General features: G+C 41.6%; 1 long non-coding RNA gene across 1 annotated transcript; it reads left to right on the top strand.

Annotated features, from left to right (window-relative positions):
* The first annotated feature begins 203 nt into the window (after nt 1-203).
* LOC115356311 (uncharacterized) lies at nt 204-3670 on the top strand. Its single transcript, XR_003927949.1, has 7 exons — nt 204-391; nt 496-609; nt 1196-1271; nt 1471-1582; nt 1681-1711; nt 2234-2270; nt 3518-3670. It is a non-coding gene; the product is annotated as an uncharacterized LOC115356311 (long non-coding RNA).
* The last annotated feature ends 18629 nt before the right edge of the window (nt 3671-22299 follow it).

Genomic DNA, 22299 nt, shown 5'->3' with positions numbered 1-22299 from the left:
AACAGAACCAAACAAAACACAAGCAACACGAAACCATGACAAAAGGTTTTCTTTCCGGTGTGTTACTATATTGAAAATATAGTAACACACCAGATGATTTTATGGTTGTTAAACTCTTTACTTGTTTGATCATGGATCTATAGTTTTTTTCAATTGTTATGATTTGTTGGCCACACAGGCAGTTGTTTAGGCCCACCGAGACCACTACTTTTTGTACTTCATTATATGGGGGAAGTTTTGCCAGGACATGTGTAATATTGTCAATTTTTGCTCCAGGAAAACTATCTATCTGCAATATCTCTATTTGATATTCCGGGAGTCGGGATAAATTTGAGTCCCCAAAGATCAATAACAGCTTAATTGGGGTCAATTCCCATTCCACATTTTTTCGGTAGGTATTGATGTGCCTATGTGGTCTTTGAGGGGAAGATGAAGAGGTACTTTGGAGTGTATCTTGATCCCCAGCTGTGTTTGTTCTGTTCATATTGTTCTCAGCCCCCAGTTCATCCCCCGCATTTACGGGTGGAAGATTGGGTCCCTGTTCGGGTGTGGGTGAGACGGTGATGGACAGAGCTTGTGAAAAGACGGCCCCCTTCGATCGACGAGGAGGTAAGTATGTTTTTTCTTCTTTTTCTTTTTCCATGTTTAGACTGTCTTCCCCACTTGAGTCACTCAATAGGATATCAAAATTACCAGGGAGATGTTCTACATTTGGGGGGTCACGGATGGGGCTGCCACGTCCTTGTGTTGCGTGAAATTCTGCTGAGACTTCCCATTCCTTCCTGAAGGTCGGATTCTGAATCGGGTCCAAGTTCTGATCCAGGGACTGGTTAGGGTTAGGGGTCAGGTTCTGGTCCTGGTTAGGGTTAGCATCCTGTAGGGGGGACAGGTTAGGGTTAGGAGACAGGTTTTGGTTAGGGTTAAGGTTCTGGATGGGGCATGGGTTAAAGTTAGGGATCAGGTTCTGATCCGGGTTAGGGTTGGGGTCCTGGCTGGGGGATAGGTCAGGGTTAGGGAGCGGGTTCTGGTTAGGGTTAGGGGGATGGGTTAGGGATAGGTTAGGGTCAGGGGTCAGGTTCTGGTTCAGGTTCAGATTAGAATCCTGGAGGGGGGGTGGAGGGGGATGTGGGTCAGCCGGCTTGTGGCTCCGTCTCAGTTCCCCATGTTCTCCTGTTGGTGCATTATGGGTCTGTAGTGGTGGAAAGGCCGCCGGGTCCAAATGTGGAGCTGCTGTTTCCACTGAGGTCTCTGCGTGTTCCTGGACCAAGGAGGTAAGTGTTGTGACTGTGGTTGGGTTAAGCTTTTTTTTGTATCTGGATTTTCCAAATGCTATTGCCTTTTCCAGAGCCACTTTGTTAAATTCAGGTAAGGTCCGAATTAGTTCTGCAATGACCTCATCATAATGCTCCCTAAGTATTTGTATATTCCTGAATAACCATGTATCTGTGTTATTTTCCACTTTCTGTGTAGTGGCAAGATTTGGAGAAGACGGTTTAATGAAAGCCGTTAGTTTTTTGGCCTGTCTCAGCATACCCACTGGAAGCTCTCCTGTGTTCTCAGCTTTTGATATCACGCTTGAATGGTGAGTCGCCTGTGATAGTTTGAAGTACAATTTTTCTGTTTTCACAGTATGTATTTGTTCCTCTTGTTGATGTTGTAGGTTGTTTCTTTCTCTTCTAGGGATCCTCTGAGGTAGAGGCTGCCAGCGCGGGTGAGTATATGAATGAGGGCGATCCATGTTAGGTAAGTATCCACAGAATAGGGAATCCAAATGGTTCTAATATTTTTCTATTTTCCAAAGTTAGGACACAAGGGCCCAGACAGATTTTCAAAAAATATATATATATCTAAAATTGACAAAAATTTCCCCTCCATGGGGTATGTTCCCACAAATTGAAAATTATTTGTCAAAAAATAAAACAAGTACACTGTTCCAGCAGTTGGAGAATCAGCTCCAATAAAAAACCAAGGGAAGGGGGGAGGGGGGAGGAAAGGAGGGGGAAGAAAAAGGAGGCGGTTTTTGTTTGTCCAAAAAAGAAAAGGGTAAGCCAACCAAAATAGTTTCCCAAAGAGAAGCAAACCAGGGGGTAATAATTCCCCTCTTAGAGGTTGGTTTATATATCAACAATTTTAGTCAACATTCAATTTCTAATACAATTCTCCCTTGTGTTAAGTGCTTTAATATAATAATGTTGTTTGTTTGACAGGCTGACTTATTTTTTTGCCCTTAAAGGTAGCAACAGGATCTGGGGGCTTGAAGGTAGCAACAGGTATGTAAACACTTGCAATTCGTTGCCTACACACACATATACACACACACACATAGCAGTATAAGTGCACCCCACTCAACAGGATTACATAAATATATATTATAAATAAGGACTCCGTCACATGCACACAGAGTCTAAATTGAAGTAAGTGCTTGGATAAGTGCTATGGGTTGACAGCCCAGATTATTTTTTAGCCAGCCATTGCACTCTTTATATTAAGGTTCGGATTCGGGCTTTTAAAAAAAACTTCGGATCCGTTATTCGGATTCGGGAAGAAACCGGAAGTGGGCGCACTGAGACTTCCGCCGGCTAACTTCCGGTTTAGATCTCTGCTAAATAGAACGGGAATAAAATAATTTAATCGTGCGGCTCTTCTAGACTTTCCAAACGTAATCGGACTGAATGGATCAAATTCTGCTGGTGAAACGAGTCGTTTTGTGGGGGCTGTGACACTCAAAAAAATGTATCCACCGTTTTATAGCCACTTCTTTTCCCGTTATTGTCTATGAGAAAAATGCTTTTTGGGCCACAGTGCATCAGGTGATGCTGCAATTCCATGTTTGGCCACTATGTCAAATTGGCCTCAACGCGCAGCACTGTTCCTGGGGGCTTGGCTCTACTGAGTAATGTTTTTTTTTTTTTCTTTAGAAAAAAGCTCCCGAATAATGAGGAGAAACTTCAGACAGAGAAACTATTCGGGATCAAAGCATTATTTGTGTTCTTCCGAATATCGTATTTGGGTTTGGGTACATATCTAGTAAGCACAAAGTCTAGGCTGCATAATAGTGCAAACGTGGTGGTGGCCGTCCATATACGACTTCTTTTTTCACCATCCTGACTCTTTGCTCTTCTCTTCCTCCACCTTCGCTCTTGTCCCGGGGCTCCTCGCCTCACTTGTTGCCTCCTCATCATCCATCCGAACTTCTCCTTCTGTCTCTCACCGTCTCACTTCTGCACTCCTGAGTCCTCCCCGGCTTCATAACCTAAAGCAGCTCCTCACTCTGTAGTTCACACAAGGCGTGGCCTCCATAACGTGTCCTATGTAATCCCATTTGTCATCACATCATCAGAACTTCAGTAACTACCATAATGCTGGAAGCACTTTTATTTTTAAAGATGTACATTTTATTACTTTATGTTAAAGGTGGACTGAGTTAAATGGAGTGCATTTCTAGTCTACTTGACCACTCAAAGCGCTTTACAATGTTTGCCTCACATTCACAAAAACAATATTTCCTATTCCATAGATGGCGATGGAGTGAAATGACTGCCGAAAATGTAACGTCGCCATCCTGGGGGAAAAAAAACAAAAAAAACACTTTGGCCCATCGGCACCGGCCTGTCCAACAGAAAACAGGCCAACAGTGTGTCGCTCTTCATCCTCCTCCTCCTCTCCCTCAGTGCTCACCAGGAAAAAGCTTCGTCCGCCTCATATTTTGTCACTTTAACAAGACTAAATCATACAACCTCGTATCTATTTATGTCTCATAATGGTTAATTTGTACAAAAAATGAATGACCTTGTTTAATCTGTGAGTGAACAGAGTCATAATTCATAATAAAACAAGCACAGATTTTCAATAGCTGTGACCATGTGCGTGCATTCACACACACACACAAATTGACAAACACATGACTTGCATGGCAAATTTCAGCCGTATAGGTAGAAAAGTTCAGTTGCTGTAAAGCTTTGTGAGCCGATGAACGGGTTGAATGGGTTCCTGAATGGGTTGAATGGGTTCCTGGCACCCATGAGGAAGGATGAAAGAGAGAAAGAGAGAGAAAATCAAAAAGAGACATCAGACTGCAATGAGAGAACCTGACAGACCCACAAACAGAGAGAGAAAAAGAGAGAGCAAGAGGTGGAGAAGGTAAAGAGGTGTAAATGAGCGACTGGAGGGAAAGAAAGCTCAGGACAAATCACCGCCCGCTGCTTTCTGTCTCCCCAGCGTCTTCGGCCTCCTGGTTGATATACGAACTGGGCCACGCTCTCTGTGTAAAAGCTTGAAAGGCGCCAAAATGACCGTCCAAAGCGCGGGTAGTAAAGGAAAAAATGCAGGTAAATGCCTCGGCCGAGATTTGTGGACATAAAGTACAAGCTTTTGCACGTTTTTGGAAGCCGAGAAGAAGACTTTACGGCCTCCTTTTGATGTTTATGGTGTTTGAGGGCGTTCTTCTTCTTTTTTCGCCTCGCTCTCCTCAGCAGGCAATCCTTCAGCAGAAGTTAAGACACCGTGCTCTCGATTGATTTACACTGTGTGATGTGCTCTGTGCACTGCAAAAAAAAAAAAAAAAAATCTCCATCTTACATTTAGACAGCCAGGAGAAAGTGGCCTAGATCTGATTTTTTTGATATGACATCTATTTTTGTCAGTGTGAACAGCAAAAAACACACTGAATCTGACATTTTCAATTCTGATTTGGGCCACGTGATTTTTTTTTTCTCCTCCTCTGGTCGCGCTCACATCCCTGTCAGTGTCCTTTTTTTTTTTTTTTTTACCGATTGTCAGCGGTGATGGACAAAATAAAACAAAGGATCGCAGCATCACTGACAGGGAGACAGGAGGTTAATAATTTTAAAGATGTAGGCGAAGATGCCTCAGTCCACGCTCTTTTTTTGTTTTGTTTTGGGGTTTTTTTTGCCTTCTTGCTCTCGGACTGAACACCTGACAAACTTCCACCACGTCGATTCCACAGCGAACTATCCAAGAAATAAAACCCGGCACTGCTATTTTATCAATTATGATGATGATTATGATGATTTTTTTCATCATAATCATCATGTGGAGTAATGGCACAGGTCTGAAACAGGGTCACACACACAGATCAACATGAGCCCTCCAGGTAAAAAGATCAGATCTGGTGTAAAATATGAGATATCAGGAGTAAAGGTGCATGTGAGCTCCTTCTCCTGCCACCTCCTCCTCTGGAATGCAAGTGTGACTTGATTGCGATACTAAAAGTCTGAATTAGGTCACTTGGGTCATCTGCCATCTGTGTTTAGAGATGTTACTCTGCCTCTGATTGGCTGACCCTAACCCTAACTGTAACCTTAACCACATCTGAGAGCGAAGAGAAATAAATCAAACTCCAAAAACGCAGCATTTCCATGCACGTCAGCAATAAAGGCACTGATAAATCGGAGCACAGATCCACCGTAACATCATTTCCATGTTAAAGAGCCGCAATCCTCATCGCTCGCAGTGTTCCTCATCTTCAGCTTTGAAATCCTGTTTTTCTTCAAACAAAGCAAAAAAAAAAAAAAACACCAGCGGGATGAGATAATCCCACTGGTTTCCAACGCTAATCAACTCGCTGCCAGAGTTTTCTTGAATCAAGTGTCATTTGATTGATCCCAGTAGCCTCATTCTGCCTCATTCTGCCTTATTTCAACACATTAATACCCCTGAACCATGTGAAACGGCAGTGGAAACGAATGACTTGTTAAAACGGATTTGTGTGTGTGTGAGCGAGGTGCTGAGTCAGCGTGAGCGTCTCCGGGCCGACCAGAAGAGATCTGCCGGCTCCTGCCAGCTATCTGTGGAATGAGACATCGCTGACCCGTCTGACACACACTGACACATCTGTGATTTATATAAAGAAACCTGCAGCAGAGTTCAGCCCAACTGTTTATGCATGCAGGCTCACACACATACACACACACACACACATGCAAACACACACAGATGCACGTACATATAAACATGACTGCATTGGTATGACACGTGGAATGTGCACACACATGAATGCATGTGTTTAAGTGCTGGCAACTTCAGTGTGTGTGTGTGTGTGTGTGTGTTTGCATGGTTACATGTTTGTATGTCTAAGAATCATTTGGAACACACACACATACACATTGCATTGGCGAGCTGTTTGGATATGATGTATACAGTTGGACAAGCTTCAGAGCTGCACCCAGATGTTAATACACACACACACACACACACACAGAAACCTGGCACTGATACCTGTTATATATGTATATATATGTGTGTGTGTGTGTATATGTATGTGTGTGTGTATATCTATCTATCTATCTATCTATCTATATCTATAGATATAGATATAGATACACACACACACCAGATATAAAATAAAACTGTCTTTACAATATGGCAAGCAACTTCCCTCTCTCTCTCTCTCTCTCTCTCTCTCTCTCTCTCTCTCTCTCTCTCTCTCTCTCTCTCTCTCTCTGCAGATGGATATTTCTTTAATCTTGTCATATTTCGCCCTCATATAAGTCAATTCTCAGACCAGGTACACTGATTGAAAATGAGTCCCTAAACCCTCAGCGTTGTCTGAGCTTTAAATAAAGGTAATGAATGAATGAATGAGTGAGTGAATGAATGAATAAGGTGGATATAAGATCAGCTCAGCTGGAGTGAGGCTTCTGATGTCCCACCAGAGGCAGTTAATGTCTCAAAGTTAATTAATACAGTGATGATTTATTATCCCCCCCCCCCTTTATTCAACATAGAAAGCAGGTGTACATTAGACAGCAGCCTCTGTACAGCAGGAACATCTGCTCAACAACAAAATAATAAAAGGTTCAATAACATTACAATTATAAGTATCCATGATGATCACAGACAGACAATACAAAAAACAAAGAAAAACACCTTCACTTTCACACAACTTTTTTCAGTTTTTGATTTTTAACCCAACCCAACCCAACCCTAACCCAGAGATCATTCTCTAAATTTCATTATATTTCACAGATAGGATATTTCAGTACGTTTAATTGCATAGTGAACAAAGCGATTCCAAAAAATAAACAAAACAGATCAAAACAAATCAGAATCAAATGTCATAGTTCTAGCAATGTTGAGTGCTTCCTTGACAGCATTGACAGTGATGATTTATTGATGCCATGTGCACTTTTGTGGACTTTTGCATTCATTTACCTTTCACATTTTTGGCATGTTTCCTGTGGAACCAGTAGTAAAATGTCCAAAACAACAGGAAGTGCTGCTGTTTGGCTTGTATTTTATTTTAGAGGAAATAAAAGCGTTAACTGCTTGGGGAAGGGACTGTGGATTGCTCTTCGTCTTCTCTTTTTTTTAATTTTATTTAATTTTATTATTTTTTTTAAAAAAAAAAAAATATTTTATTTATTCTATCCTATTTTGTTTTATTATTTTATTATTATTATTATTATTACTATTATTATTTTACTTGATCTGATTTTATTTTAATTGATCTTATTTTATCGTGTTATCCTACTGTGTTTTTTACCTTTTTATTCTGCTTCTATTGTGTTATCTTGTGGTGTTTTATCTTGCTGTGCAGCACTTTGGAAAACCTGGTGTTTGTTAAAATTGTGCTATATAAATAAAGTGGATTGGATTGGATTGGATTCTCTGTTTTGGGAGAAAGTCGGGAGAACGTTGGATTTTGACACTGGGATCTGGCATTTTGGATGTAAACCCGGTTGACCCGCCACAGCGCCACCACCAGGCCAGCAGATCTAGACACTCCCGGGTCAAGTCTGATGAACCTTTGGGGAGCGATGTGGTTTTTCACTGATATCCAGGATCAACAAAAAGAAACTGATTGGCCCACCACGGCAGCAGCCAATTACCTCCAGTCCCTTCGTGACGGACGGATTTCACTGGGAATTATTTCCTGCCAAAGAACACCGATCGATTGTCCTCACTAAGTACAAACTCATGGTGGATGGATACCGCTTGCCGTTGTTTTTCTGCAGGAAATAGTTCCCTGTGAAACCCCTCACCCCTCTGAGGGCTTCGGGTATCTGTGTCATCGTTTTTGGAAGGCGCTGTCGCTGTTGAATTTTTCCACATGTACATTTTTGACAATCTGAGCTCCACAAAAGCAAAGTCCATCCAGGCCGCGCTGCATCGGAGAGAAGGCAGACGCACTGGAAACCACATCTCACACCAACCTCTTATTTTGAAAACCTTGTGAATGGCACTTCAGCCTTTGTGTTGAACTTGGAAGGTTGTTTTTGAGCCTCTGTTTAGAAAGCATCAATATTCAAAAGCGTCTCATGTGCGGAGAGTGACTTTTTCATTGAACATGCAAAGATGAAACTTGAACAAACTTCCATATTCCATAATCCAAGGACTGTTTTTTGTTATTTTCCAACCCCTCATTAAAATGCTAATTTCCATCATTTCTAATCTTACACAGCACAACCTCACTGCAAACTTCACTCACTCTGTTTGCCATGTACAGAAGAAGCAAATGTATAATCTTAATTGCTTAATAATGCTTATTGGAAAGCTCTCTTTGCAACCATTTTTGCATGGACAATTTCAAGACATATTTGTGAATTTCCCGTGTTCAGACATTTTTTTTTTCTTCTTAAAATGAGTGTCCTGTTGGACGATACTCATCACTAACAAAAAGCCACAGCTGGTTGACTTTCTTAAGGTTCTGCTCTGTAAAATGCATGTATGGAAGTCATAAATATTTTTAATACAGCTTGAGTTTAAAAAAAAAAAAAGTCTCACAGCTATTGTTTTAGGTGTTTATTGCTCCTTTTCCCCTCTTTTGTTGTTATGAAACGCTTCATGAAAGAAGATCAACCCTCTCTCTCTCTCTCTCTCTTTCTCTCTCCTTCTCTTCCCAGCTCAGGAATGTTGATCCGGCCCTCGACTGGTGGACAGTAAATATGAGGAGGATTTGCAGGGGGAATTAGGCGGCCTGGTGCTCAGACCCAGCAGCACATTCTGTTCATGGGCACTGAGTTCACATCTATTTTCGACTCCCCTCTCGTCTTGCGCACCTGAAACGAATAACTGTATTGTTATCCATTTGCTTTACCTGTCCGTCAGTCGGTCTGTGTTTTTCCTCGGACGCAGATCGGGTGCAGACGCCGTCCGCTTCCAGCTTCCAGGGTGGTAGTTGGAAGCGGCGTTGTTCCCTGCAGGAATTTGATTTCCACCGACCTCCTCGTCGACAACACCGCAGCGCCAAAAAAACAGAGGGGAAATACCTAAAGTGACATTTAAAGTAGAACAAACCTCCCAAACACAGCAGAAAACACACACACAGCTCACCAAAACACAAGGCCTAAACACGGACGGGCTTTATTTTCAACGCTGAACATGTTGTACTGTGCAAACCTCAGACATTTATAAATGAAATAGTATTGTTTCGAGGAAATGAGACGGATGGAAAGAGAGGGAAAGAGAGAGAGAGAGGATGCAGTAGTGAACAGAGGCCTCAGTTTCACCAGGAATTAAAGGAGCAGTATACCTAATTTTGCTGTTATTCACCCTCCCCCCTTATGAAACAAAAATAAATTGCAGTATATTGGAAAATATCATGTGATATATTAGGTAATACATTTCCATATATGGGAACTAGTCTTTATATTTTCCAATATATTACAATATCTGAAATGCGCAATTACTTATGTATTATTCCATATATTAAAATATATTGATGCAACATATATAAATATATTACATTATATATGTTTCACCAATATATTATTCCACGTATTGCTAAGACATTTTCAAATACATAACATATAAATATATTGTAATTCCATATATTAAATATAATATATTGTAATATATTTCATGTAATATATTGGTAAATATATTTTCTTTCTGTAAGGGCCTTACTATTTCATTTGGAAATATGAACATGCCCCTCTACCTGAGAAATGTTACCAGTCAAAAGTTTGGACGTACCCTCTCATTCCATGGTTTTTCTTTATTTGTATTATTAAAAAATGTGTTTTCTACATAATCCCAAATGTGCTCTTTCATACTTTTGATGTCTTCAGTGTTAATCTACAGTACAATATAGACAAAAAGTAAAGCAAAAACCATTGAATGAGAAGGTGGATATGGATATGATGATATATATGTAGTCCATGTGCAGAATGTTGAACATATTATGTGGAAAGTTTATAAGTGCACATAGGACAACAACGGGGAGGCCACATGTATTTGTAAAACATCGTATTGTATGACCGTTTCGTACAAATAACTACAATACTGGATCTACTGATGGGATTCATTTAAATATCTGCAATAAAATTTCTGCTAAATATCATCACCTAGAAATACTCGCTTCTCTGAATAACTGTAAAGGTCTTTTACAAACCGCTGTGTGTTGTTAATGCAGAATTTCTTTGACTTGACGTGGACCGTGTTTGGATATTGTTGGTAGTCTGCATGTCTCTCCTCCTTCACTATTTCCCTTGTGGTGCTTTTATGTATTGCATGTATTCTAGTACGTGAAATTATTATTATTTTTTTTTTAATGTGAAACTAATTGTGCCACCATCAAGGGCGGATCTACCATGGTGGCATGGGTTGGCAGCTGCCACCCTAAAAACAGGCCTTGCCACCCCAGTTTGGGAAATCTAGTAGGAAAAAAAAAAGTTATTAAAAATCCGCTGTCACAGTGCGAGTAAATTATATTCCTCATTTTCCAGAGCAATTTCACCAGCGGCAGAAAGAGAACCACTGATCCAACCAGAAAGAACTCATTTTGACTTTTCAACTCCAAAAAAAATCTTAATCAGAACTGAGTCAGGCCAGTGGGTCTGTATTTAATCTAGGGTGTTTGCTCATTAACAAAACTGATAATTTCTTCCTTTCTTTCTTCTTCTTTCCATCTATTGATCTATTTGCCATCGCATAAAATTTCCATGCCGACTTTTAGCCCTAAAGACCAGGAGAACACACGTCATACGTTTCATTTATGTTCATTTAATATAGTCATTTATTCATTTATCCATTCTCTAAAGGTCCCATTGAGTTACAATTCCTCTTCTTCCAGGGAGTCTTGGTCAAGATGGCAGCTAAAAGCTACAGAGGACACATAGAAACAAAAAAAGAAATAGCTCCACAGCAGCCTTCTCCAAAACAGCTGAGGTAAATCAGAAAAGGTTTTTATATGTCCAAAAGGGGCACAAAGGGACAAATCTCCTGAGGCCATCCTGAATGGCACTGACTCATGATTTATGGGGGTAGACAAGGAAACTCGACGACAACAGACCTGCAAGTCTCGCTTCTCAGATCGTAAGAGTTCTGGCATGTTCTGAGGCCTGTGCTTGGACCTCCTGCGGTTTGCTCACCTTATCTCTCCTCCACACCCGGCTGACTCTCACCTAGATAAGCCAGGCGGCGGCGCTGTGAAGATCATGCTTTTGCGATATACATTCAGCACCTCATCCTAGGTGAGAAGGTCAAGAAGATACCCCCGTAGCTGCCTGGATAATGCATGCAAGACACGACTATGATTATGCAACTAAGTCTGCAGGACGCATTTAACCAACACATGAGCCTGTCCTCTTCCTTTCCCCCTTCCTGTTCATACTCCACACCTGAGGTCAGATGCAGCTCTGAGGCATGCTACCTGCAGCTGGGCTGAATCAGTGCTGGACAGGAGGTGTGTGTCCGCCACATATTCACCTCCAAAAAAAAAAAAAAACCTCCAAAACCAAAGAATTGGTTACGCACTTTGGCAGATAAAGAAGAAGAAACTGTCTTCCCTCATCACCTGTCACCCTTCAAGACTTAGACTTCAAGGAAGGTGGACATTCTCTCCTGAAACGGTTTGAGTCCTCTGCTCTCCCTCCAGATGCTGAAATCCATCAACGTCTGCAGATCTTCTAGGAATCAGTGGTTTTTCTTTTTAGATATTGTGTGTTCGGAGGGCACCGTCCAGGACAAGGATGTGTGCCGGCACAAAAAGGTGATCAAGAAACCCGGCTCCACATTTGGCCCGAGGCTGAACACCTCGGCAGCCATTGGGGAAAAAAAAAAAAAAACAGCTGGGAATAATGGACAATACAGAGCCTTCCCTGCACAACACAGTGGAGCTCCTTCAGCCACGAGATGCTCCACTGAGCGCTTCAACAGCTCATTCCTACCAGCAGCCATCAGACCTCTCACAGGACCATCCCAGTGATTTAGCATGACTAGTTTAATGTCTACAAAATGTATAGAATTCATGTTTCTGCTAATCTTTACAACTCCAATATCATTTCTCCAGCTGTTGGTTTCCATTCATTCCACTGCGATATGAAAATGAACTTTCAGAGACTTCAGACTTTCTTTACATCAGTATTACATCACCGCAGCAAAGTCCTCCACGTTGGTTTTCCTAAAAGCAGCAGCTCTGTTGGGTTTTCATGATTAGAAATCAGATGGAGTGAAGTGCTCCCTCCGCCAGGGAAAATAGTCCCTGGCGGAAACATTCTGCTTTCCACAGCCAATAACCAATTCTGTGGTTTATGAACACTGACGACTTTGTTAGCAACAGAAGCAGAACATTAGATTCAAATGCAAAAATCAGCTTTTGATTATAGGCTGTGAAATCTTTACTAACCCTGCATGATGTGTAAAATGAGGATGAATTATAATAAACAGGTCGGACATTCAAAATCACCGGTATCCTTTAACGCCTCCCATCATAAAGTCACTACATGTCACTTTAATTCTGCACTTTTTAACTGATCATTTTATTATTGAGTCCTTATTATTATTATTATTGTATGTGTTCAATTTTGTTTTTCTGTTGTTATTTTCCAGTTGATTTTATGATGATGTTTACAAGTGCATAATGATCTCTGTTCTTTTTACAACTCAAGGTGTTAACAATTGTTTTGTTTTTGTTTTTGTTTTGGTCTGTGGTGTAATGTTTGTTGATGCAGCGGATTATGTTCGTTATTCATAAGGCATGCAGTCCTGTTTATTACAACCACAGCACAAACACACAGCTGCAGCACTGACACTGAGACTACTGTCGGCCAAAACAAGCTGAGTCATTCTTCCTTCACGTCAGCGGCGGAGGAGAATGACGAGTCATGATCCGGGGGAATCGGGGACACAGAGACTCTGATGAAGAGCTAATTACAGGTGGAAATCTGAGAATGGCCACCGAGCGGGCAGCAGATCACAGCAGCGCTCATTAAGAAAGGCAATCAGTCAGGTCAGGTGCACTAAGTGTGTGTGTGTGTGTGTGTGTGTGTGTGTGTGTGTGTGTGTGTGTGTGTGTGTGTGTGTGTCAGGTCTCAGCTTCCCAGTCAAACCCAGTTTATGCAACTCCAAGCCTGTTTAGGCCCCAGTCTGCACAAATACACCATTACTACCAATACTATCAATACGACTAATACTACTTCTATTATTTTTTTTCCCCCTATTTCATCTGTAGGTTTTTATGTTGGAGTTTTTTCTTGTTTTTGTTCCCCAGGGGAGTTTTTTTTTTTTTTTTTTTTGTTCAGATTCACACGCTGGCTCTCTCTCTTGCACAAAGCTCTGATTGGGCTGGTACCCTCTTACTTAAGTGTATTTCTGTGCATCAAGCAGGACCAGCATGCCCTTCGATCCCAAGATGCCCTTCAGCTGGTTTTCCCCAGAGTGCGAACCGAATCAGGAAAAAGGGCTTTTAGCTACGCTGGTCCATCGGCCTGGAACGAGCTACTAAAGGACCTCAAATTGCCAGGACTAGTTACGCTAGGAGAATTTAAAAATATTTAAAAAAAAAACTATAAAACCAGTTCTCTTGGACAGTGCAACTGTGTCTGATAACCTGCCTATAATCTGAACTTTGTTGTGAGTGTTATTTATTTTTTTTTTTGCCTGCCTGTTGGAATGTTTTTAATGTCGTAACTCTGTCTTTTGCTGCCTTGCTTGGCCAGATCGCTCTTGTAAAAGAGGTTTTAAATCTCAATGATGCTTATCTGGTAAAACAAAGGATTTGATTGATTGATTGATTGATTGATAAACATTTTTAACCAATAAAACCAGCAAACCTGCTCTGGAAACTCCACTGAGACTCAAAAATGAAAAACAAAATAAAAACGAAATGAAAAATGCAAGACTGTAATAACTCTGCTGCAACGAGACAGGCTGCATTTTGAGGAACAGACCTAAAGCCTATGAATGCAGAGCTGGTTTGGCTAACAAGCTTTATTTCTGTCACATGCCCAACTCTGAACAAGTTCATCACAGGTTGTAGAGAGGCATGCTGGGAAATGAAAGAGGTTGTATAAGTAGATGAGGCAGGTTGAGGGGAAGCTGATATGCTAAACACATGAATCCCGAAGCGCTGTGAGCATCAAAGATTGATGTAGTGTTAGAGGATTTGAGGATTTTTTTTTTTTTAATCTTTCCTTTAAGGCATTTTCCATAGCATGTGTCCACCAAATGGCAGCTGTAACGTCCAGGGAGAAACGAGCAGAAATGAAGCGATGGACTTTTCATTTCAAAGCAAATAAAAACAAGAATTTGATGTCCTCGTTTTACTGGATGCATCATCAGCGCTGGCATCCAGATGGATCGGAGGGGCGGGGCTGCCTCTTGTTCTCTTTGTGGAGCGCCTAGTAAATCAGAAATCAATCAACAAGCGAAAATAAGACGTAGAAAGATATATACATATTTTTTTTCCCCCACAAATATGTGAAAAATGAGCGCTGGAGCGAACCGCCGAGGCCTCGACGCTTTGGTTACGAGGCGAAAGGAACATTTTGAAACCTCTCTATCTCCCTCTGTCAGCTTCAGACGGATTTGGGAGCAAATTAAAACCACACACACACACACACACACACACACACACATACACACACACATTTCTGCTGCTGCGTTTGATTTAGCCCTTTCTTTATACTTGTATTTTCTAATAAAGTTTTTTTTTTTTTTTTCCAGCTGTGCTTTTTTACACTAGCTTTTCATATCATCTTGGCCCTTGTTATGTTGTTGTGTGCAATGAATTTGACTTTATTCTGCCTTTATTCTGTCTTAGTCCCTTAGGCTTAAAGAAACATTTGGCTTATGCAATTCATATTTCCTACTTTTCATGTTGTTTTCATTATTTTCAGCGTGTACGGTGCATGCCCTCGTCATGATGTCACTCACATTTCTGCAGTTTTGAGTCATGTAAATCCAGCTCAACACATCCTGGAAGCTCATCTGTCGTGTGTGTGTTCTGCTCGTATTTAAATTTTATTTCTCTTCGCAGTATCCCCGCAGTGACTCTTCCTGCAGGATTTGTTGTGAACTTGAATTTTGTCTTATCGGCCTTTCTACCCGTCTTTCTGCTTCTTATTTTCTGCTTTTTATCTGGGCCATTTCTCCATCTCTTCTTCCTCTCTGCAAACTCAGTGGGATTTACATGAAAAAAAAAAAAAAAAACATGAGGACACATGAATACGTTTCACAGCAGTATAATACCAGTGGACGTTCTTGCAAATTATCACCCAGGAACCCTGCAGATATTTACTGCAATGCCAACAGCGTTACTTGTGTTGAAGTTGGGGATCCCTTCAGACTCGAGTTTGGTTTTCATGCATTTCTGCCATAAAAAACCGTGTCCAGTTTCCGCTTTTATGCCTAAACCCAACCTTTCCCTAACCTTAACCAAGTGGTTTTGTTGCCCAGACCCTAACCACGTGACGCCGACACGTGATAAGAGCGAGGACGCCCGAGCTGCGGTTTTTGAAGACGTGGGAACGAGAGAGTGTGTTGCCTTTTCCTGATTGGTCAGAGCCAAGCAGGTGCCACTTCTAATTTGCGTAAAAGTTCAGCTTTCATCGACTTTCTTCGCTTTGTCTCGGCTGCCCCGGCTTCACACTGCGTCTTTTCCCACAATCCTGTGTGCATGCTCCCCGTCTGGTCTTACTGACAGTCGCCGGGGAGCGGTTTTGCTAAAGTGAATGTCAGATTTATATACATACTCACTTTATCTCGTACTTCTCGCTGTTTTTTTCCAATTCAAAAAATGCTCTGACTGCAGTGAAATGGCTGCTATGGGGGCGAAGATCATCACACAGGAATCAAATGTGGCTCATTGGATCCACAAGAGTCTCAGCTTTCCAGTCAAAGCCAACTGATGCAGCTCCAAGACTGTTTAGGCCCCAGTCTGCACACACACACCATTTTACAACAGGCCACAAGAACACATGTGGACTGCAGGGTTTGTGGCCCAAACTGCATGGGATTAGCAGAAGGTGGGCGTGTCTGCAAAGGGGAGAACCCAGAGAACCCATTTTCATTTGGATATCTTCAGCCTTTGAAAACAGCTGTGCTAGGTTTTCCCTCGCCAAACTTTAGCCGAACTTTTAGGCAATATTTCACCACATTGCCGACAACCCCAGCATGACTGAGGACAGGTCGTCTAGTTTTGTATCTTCAAAAGGCCCTTACAGCCTCTGAAAGGAAATACGTCGGCCGAGGACGCTGGTGGAGTTTAAGGTCTTAAATATGAGGAAGGTGGGACGGCACGCTGTGACATCACGTTACCTTGACGAGCTTTGAGGCTGTTGCTACTCTGTGTCTTAATATAATAATCAGTACATTTTTTTTTCAATCCTTGAAATGCATTCCTTCTAACATAACATTACATTGTGATTAGTGGTTATCAACTGTATAAATTCCTTGATAAAGTCTCAGTAAACCTGACGGTATTGTTGCAAACAGAAAACAATCCAATATTCTTGTATAGGCACTGAAATTCTAGCTATATATATTTAAGATGTTGTGTGTAGCTGATAAAATGCCCATTTTAATATAATATAATAATTGTCTAATTAATAGCATGTCTTTATAAAAAATATAGTTAAAAAAATATATATTTTATTTTATATCATGATTGCTTCAAATGGCTTATGTTTGTAAACTAATGACTGAGAAGCACCATTTGTTTGAGGAAATTAAAGGGATAGTTCGCATTTTTGGACACAAAGTTGTATGAAATCCTCCCTGGCAGTGTAGTGCATGAAAAGGGATTTTTTTTTTGTAATTAAAGAAAAAGTTCTAGTCTCCTCATGTATTGAAATAGGTGCTTCCGGTTTGTTTGCTGGGGTCACAAAAATAAACAAATGTTGCTTCTCAAAACAATGTGCATTCAACAAAGTAATAAATGTCCATCACCTTTTCATGCACCACCCTGCCCGGGAGGATTTCATACAATCTCATGTCCAAAAATGTGAACTATCCCTTTAAATAGCTTGATAGGAATTTCACTCGTAGCAAAATGACTGAAGAAGGATTTCTATACCCTACCGCATACTTTCTCATGAACATTTTTGGGGATGAAACACCACATATGTCTTTATCCGTTTAACCCCGACCCCGGATTAGACCTCCCATCCCCGTTCATCCCGGTTTAGCGTCACGACGCGGTGGATTGTGGGGGAACTCCCCCGCAGCAAAGTCTGCGGGATTGTGGACTTGGGCAAAGTGTTCATAAAGGGCTCAAAACGGGTTCACGAGAGCCCTCACACACTCTGCGATTTCACAGCGGGACGGCCGCTGAGCCCTCGCCGACTTATCGGGGAGAAGAGCGAGAGCGCTTCACTCCACTGTCCCTCCTTCCTCCTTCCTCCCTCCTTCCCCCCTCGCTCCCTTTCTCTCTTACTTCTGCCACTCCCCCTCCTCCTCTCCCCCCTCGTCCCGCGTCCCTCCATCGCTCCTCCATTATCTCGCCTCCTCCTCTATAATTGTACCGTGTCCCGGGGCAGTGGGAGCCAGTAGGGGCTGTTGTTTCCAGTTTCCCTCTGCTCTCTAATTATCTCCCCTGAAGACCTGATGACAAGTCAAAGAGCCGACTAAATGACATACAGACATGCGTGCACGCACACACACACACACACACACACACACACATGCACAGGCGCTTGAAATGTGTGTGCACATGAAATGGTTTAATTGCACGTGCAAAAGTATGAAATTAAAACGTACGCGGGACAGGAATATTATCCAGAATTTTAATTGTGTGCATACTTCTGCACACACACACACACACACACACTGACATATGCCTGCTCCCTCGTGTGAGGAAGCATCACTGATTTATTTCATTCCCTAACTTTTGCCCTGAACTTCACCCCGCGCCGCTGCACCCATGGGTGCCGTGTAATCCGTAAAGTGACACACTCGCGGCCTTCAGGAGGAAATTGGTTGCAGCAGAAGATTTTCCTCCAGCAGACACAATAACACCACCGCAAACAAGACACAGCGTTTTTTTTTTTCGTCACGTTCGACCCAAACTCCTCCATCCTCGGCGACGGAAGCCTCCGCTGACAGATCCGCACATGTTTCCAGTTCTCAGGTTTTTTGCAAGTTGCTGTTTTTTGTGAATTTCCTACGATTTCATTTCGGCTGAAGGATTACTCGGCTGTCAGGGGCTCGATCAGCCTGCCATCCCCCGGATTTGGTGTTTCAAAACCCACTGGACCAGAAACACATTGCGGTTGGAGTGAAAATGAGGATGTTTTTTTTTTTTTTTTTTTTTTTCTTTGTTCCTGAACAGAGCTGGAATTTTGGAAATACACAACGAGGTGTTAATCCAGACTTACAGTTTAGCAACAAACATGTTCGCAGAATGTGTGATGTTTGATGTCCTGATCATTAAACTCAATGAAAACGTGATGCATTCATGATGTACGCAGCCAAACTCTGCTCCTCGATGATGCTTTGCTATGTTATGAATGTTATGATGATGTCATACATTTGGACTAAATCTCGCTTAACGATCATACACTCTGAAATGCAGATTATGTGTTGTGGACTTTGTTTCTTTACATAAGGATGATATGATAATAACACATAAAAATGGCCGGTCTAGTTTGTTTTTCATGATTTTGAGGTATTCGTGCAAGTAAGATAAAGGAACAGTTCACCCAAAATTCTCACTTTACTGTGAGTCCAGTTTAGAGGAGTTATTAGTGGTTTGTTTGTTAGTTCGTTTGTGGAGTGTGTGAATTAAAAATTTGGATGTGGAAAAATCCAACAGCAACCGCATTTTTCCGCAACACTGACATAATTATTTGAGTTATTTCCTGCCAAAGAAAAATAGCAAACTGGAATGGAAACCTCACCAAAACACACAGAAACAATCTGACTGGATAGACTGTAGTTGTTGTTGTTTTTTGGGTAAACTATTCCTTTAAGGTTTGTATTGAGGTAAGTGTTGAGGTGGGTCACCTCAGCACACGTTAGTTAGGGTTAGTAATCGATTTTAAAGGCAGACTGTGCAGTTTCAAATGTTATGATGTGGTAAAGAATCGATGAATGGCGCTCGATTCTCAAAATAACAGCATTTTGCTCCATTTTTCATGTTTTTATGTAACAGCAAAAGTTTTGACACAAGACAGGCATTTGAATGTGTTACATTAAATCTATGGATTTATCAGTGTTGGCGTTTATCCTTTCTCAGCTTCACCCTTAACATTAGGAAACATCTTGGTGCGCCCTTCCATTTCAAACTTTTCCATTTCCATTTTTAATTTTTCATGTTCAGTTTCTCTAAATTGTTTAGAAGATGAATGAATGAGTTTCTCTAAATTGAAACTTCCCTCCCAGCCGGAGACGTTTTGTCATCAAACGGGAACTGAACCCGTTGTTGTTTTGGTGTAAAGTGAGGATTTCCGAGTGCCAGATTTTCCCCGTCCTCCATCGCTGGGTTACATTTAAAATAGCCTACGTGCTGCCTTCAGTGTTGTCACGTAAACCCCAGCACTATACAGGAAGTTGCCCACAGCAGACAGTGTGCCCATCATATTGATTGTCTGCACCCATCACCTTATCCTTGTTACGGAAACACATTTCTCTGTTTTCTCCTCTGTTTTTTAAGCACCTTGTTTACCTAATGCTCATTATCGCGAGCACTCCCAGAAAGCTGTTTTTCGGGGGGGAAGCCCTGCCAAAAGCTCTTCCTGAGGCTCAGCGGCAAAACGTGCCTGTGTCCCAGATGTTTGGATCGACTTGGTGATTAAGAATCTGCTCGGCTGGATGGCTGGATGGTCTCTGCCCGGTTCGACTGACAGGCAGACAACTAGACAGCTTCTTCCCCCCTACATGGGGCCCAAAAAGCGACAGAGCCAGCCAAAAATATGGTGTCCCCCTGGTGGGGTTATACATTTTGTTCTGCTCAGCGGGCTTCGCTCCACGTGACCTCAGCAGCACGGACGGGCTACCTTCCTACACTGAATGTACGATTTTTACCTGAAAACATCCCGGCGACACCACAGTCCTCTGCTGTAGGTCTGGTTTTAATTATTTTATCTTATTTTATTGTTTTTTTTTTTTATTTATTTTTTATTTCTGCTCCTGCCTCTGGCACATTGCGCTGCCAGTTGGAGTGAAATAAATGACGTTTTGCTCGCTTGGTGATTGTTGAGGTTCATTTTCCCCGCCGTTTTGTCTGAGGCTGTTTTTTTTTTTCCCGGGACGTGACGCCCTTTCGGTCTCAGGAAACAATGCCGTTTTGTCCCGGCTGAGGCTCAGGTCCGTCCAATGAGAGTTCACCCCCAGAACTGCTAAATTTTGTTGACTTTTTTAATGTTTTAAAAATCATTTCAAGAAGGTGGAGGTTTGATTCTGAGCCGTTGAAAAACAGCATCAGACTGGAACGACAGAATGCGCCTGTCATTTTCTGAGATGAAGGTGAAGACGGTTTGATGTAACTAAGATCCAGGAGTGTGGATGTTTTGTTTTGTTTTGTTTCCAGGAAAAATAAATAAATAAAGAAATAAATAGAAGAGACTTGGCAGTTTGAAACGGGTGCACGTCAACAATACCAGGATCTGAAATCCAGAAATTTCCACGAACTTGTCTAAATCCAGTGCAGGTCAGGTATGTAGGCCCTGCCCTGCAGACAAGTTCATGGAAATTTCTGGATTTCAGATCCTGGGATTGGTGATGTGCCCTCAGTGAGTCATAGAGCGGCCAATAATTGATATGGACCATCTTTTTGTTCCTTTGTTTATCTCTTTATTTAGTCATTTATTCCAATTTTTGATCATATCTAATATACAGATACAGCAGCTTTAAGAAATAACAGGTTAAGTGGCCTGTCAGTGCTAGTAGAAGGCCAAAGTTAAAATATCTCAATATGTAGATGAAGCACAATAAAGCTCTCAGACTGTTAACTTGTCAGTCTGTTGTATGTTGTAATATGATAAGGAACAACATTCAAAATCACATAGTTAGTTAAAAAACTCAGAGAAACTATTGATCCTAATAAGTAGCTATTACAGTTAGACTATATCAGACTGCATCATTAAATCACACTGGCTATAAAGTGTATTTTCTGGAGCCTTTCCTAAAAATTGTGTGCTTATTATAGCTAAACTGCATTCTCAGTGACGTTTGGGGTGAATGTACTTTTACGTAAGGTACGTAAGTCAAGTCCACCCAAGTGACCCGAGTTCGAGTCCAGAGGGAAGTGACAGTGTTGTTCGTTTTTTGCAAATTTACCTCAACTAATCGGTTTTTTACACCCTAACCTGACCTTTCCTTAACCTGAACTAAGTAATAAAGCGATGAAAATGTCTAAAAATCCACCACCAATCCCAGTATACCACATATGCTGATTAGAAACTTATTTGTGTCACATACAAATGTAATTAAGAAGTTTAGGTTAAGTCTGGTTGTATGGGAATGTGGTTGTTAGAGGACAGGGTTGATTTTCTGAGGAATGCTCTCGTGATGAAATCTAAATGAACAGGACTTGGGAAATGTCCAAAAGAAGATTTTTTATTTTTTATTTTTTCAAAACCCATGAACACGAAATATGAAATTGCCATTATGAAGGCTCACATGTAAGAGTTTGAAGGAATGCATGGAATATGAGGGAATAAAATGTTTTATTGCTAAAATATTGCGCACAAAATAACTGTAGCAGGTCAATGCGGTGCTCTTTATGCGTTCGCCATTTTCCAGGTGGTCAGATAAAACCCAGCGCTCGGAAAAAAACACAAGATTCCTAGTTTTAATCAGCTGCTGGACGTGGTAGATCCCAGTATAACGTCCACACTGCACTGCCACTGGGAGCCACTCTGGGACAAAAAAAACCCCAAAAAAACAAAAAAAACAGGCTTTCACTAAATGACGTGTGACGAGAAACAGTGAATGGAGCGTCTCACCTCATATACTTTGAGTTGCACACACACACACACACACACACACACACACACACACACACACTAATACACATGACGGATGGGGCTGTTCCACATGTGTTGGGGACTCCGCGAGGGCAGCCCCAAGCAGAGAGAGAGAGAGAGAGAGAGAGAGAAAGAGAGAGAGAGAGAGAGA

Source organism: Myripristis murdjan, chromosome 24, assembly GCF_902150065.1.
Source record: "Myripristis murdjan chromosome 24, fMyrMur1.1, whole genome shotgun sequence".
Classification (NCBI taxonomy): Eukaryota; Metazoa; Chordata; class Actinopteri; order Holocentriformes; family Holocentridae; genus Myripristis; species Myripristis murdjan.
Note: the sequence above shows the minus strand (reverse complement) of the source record. Positions and strands in the feature narration are given on the sequence as shown.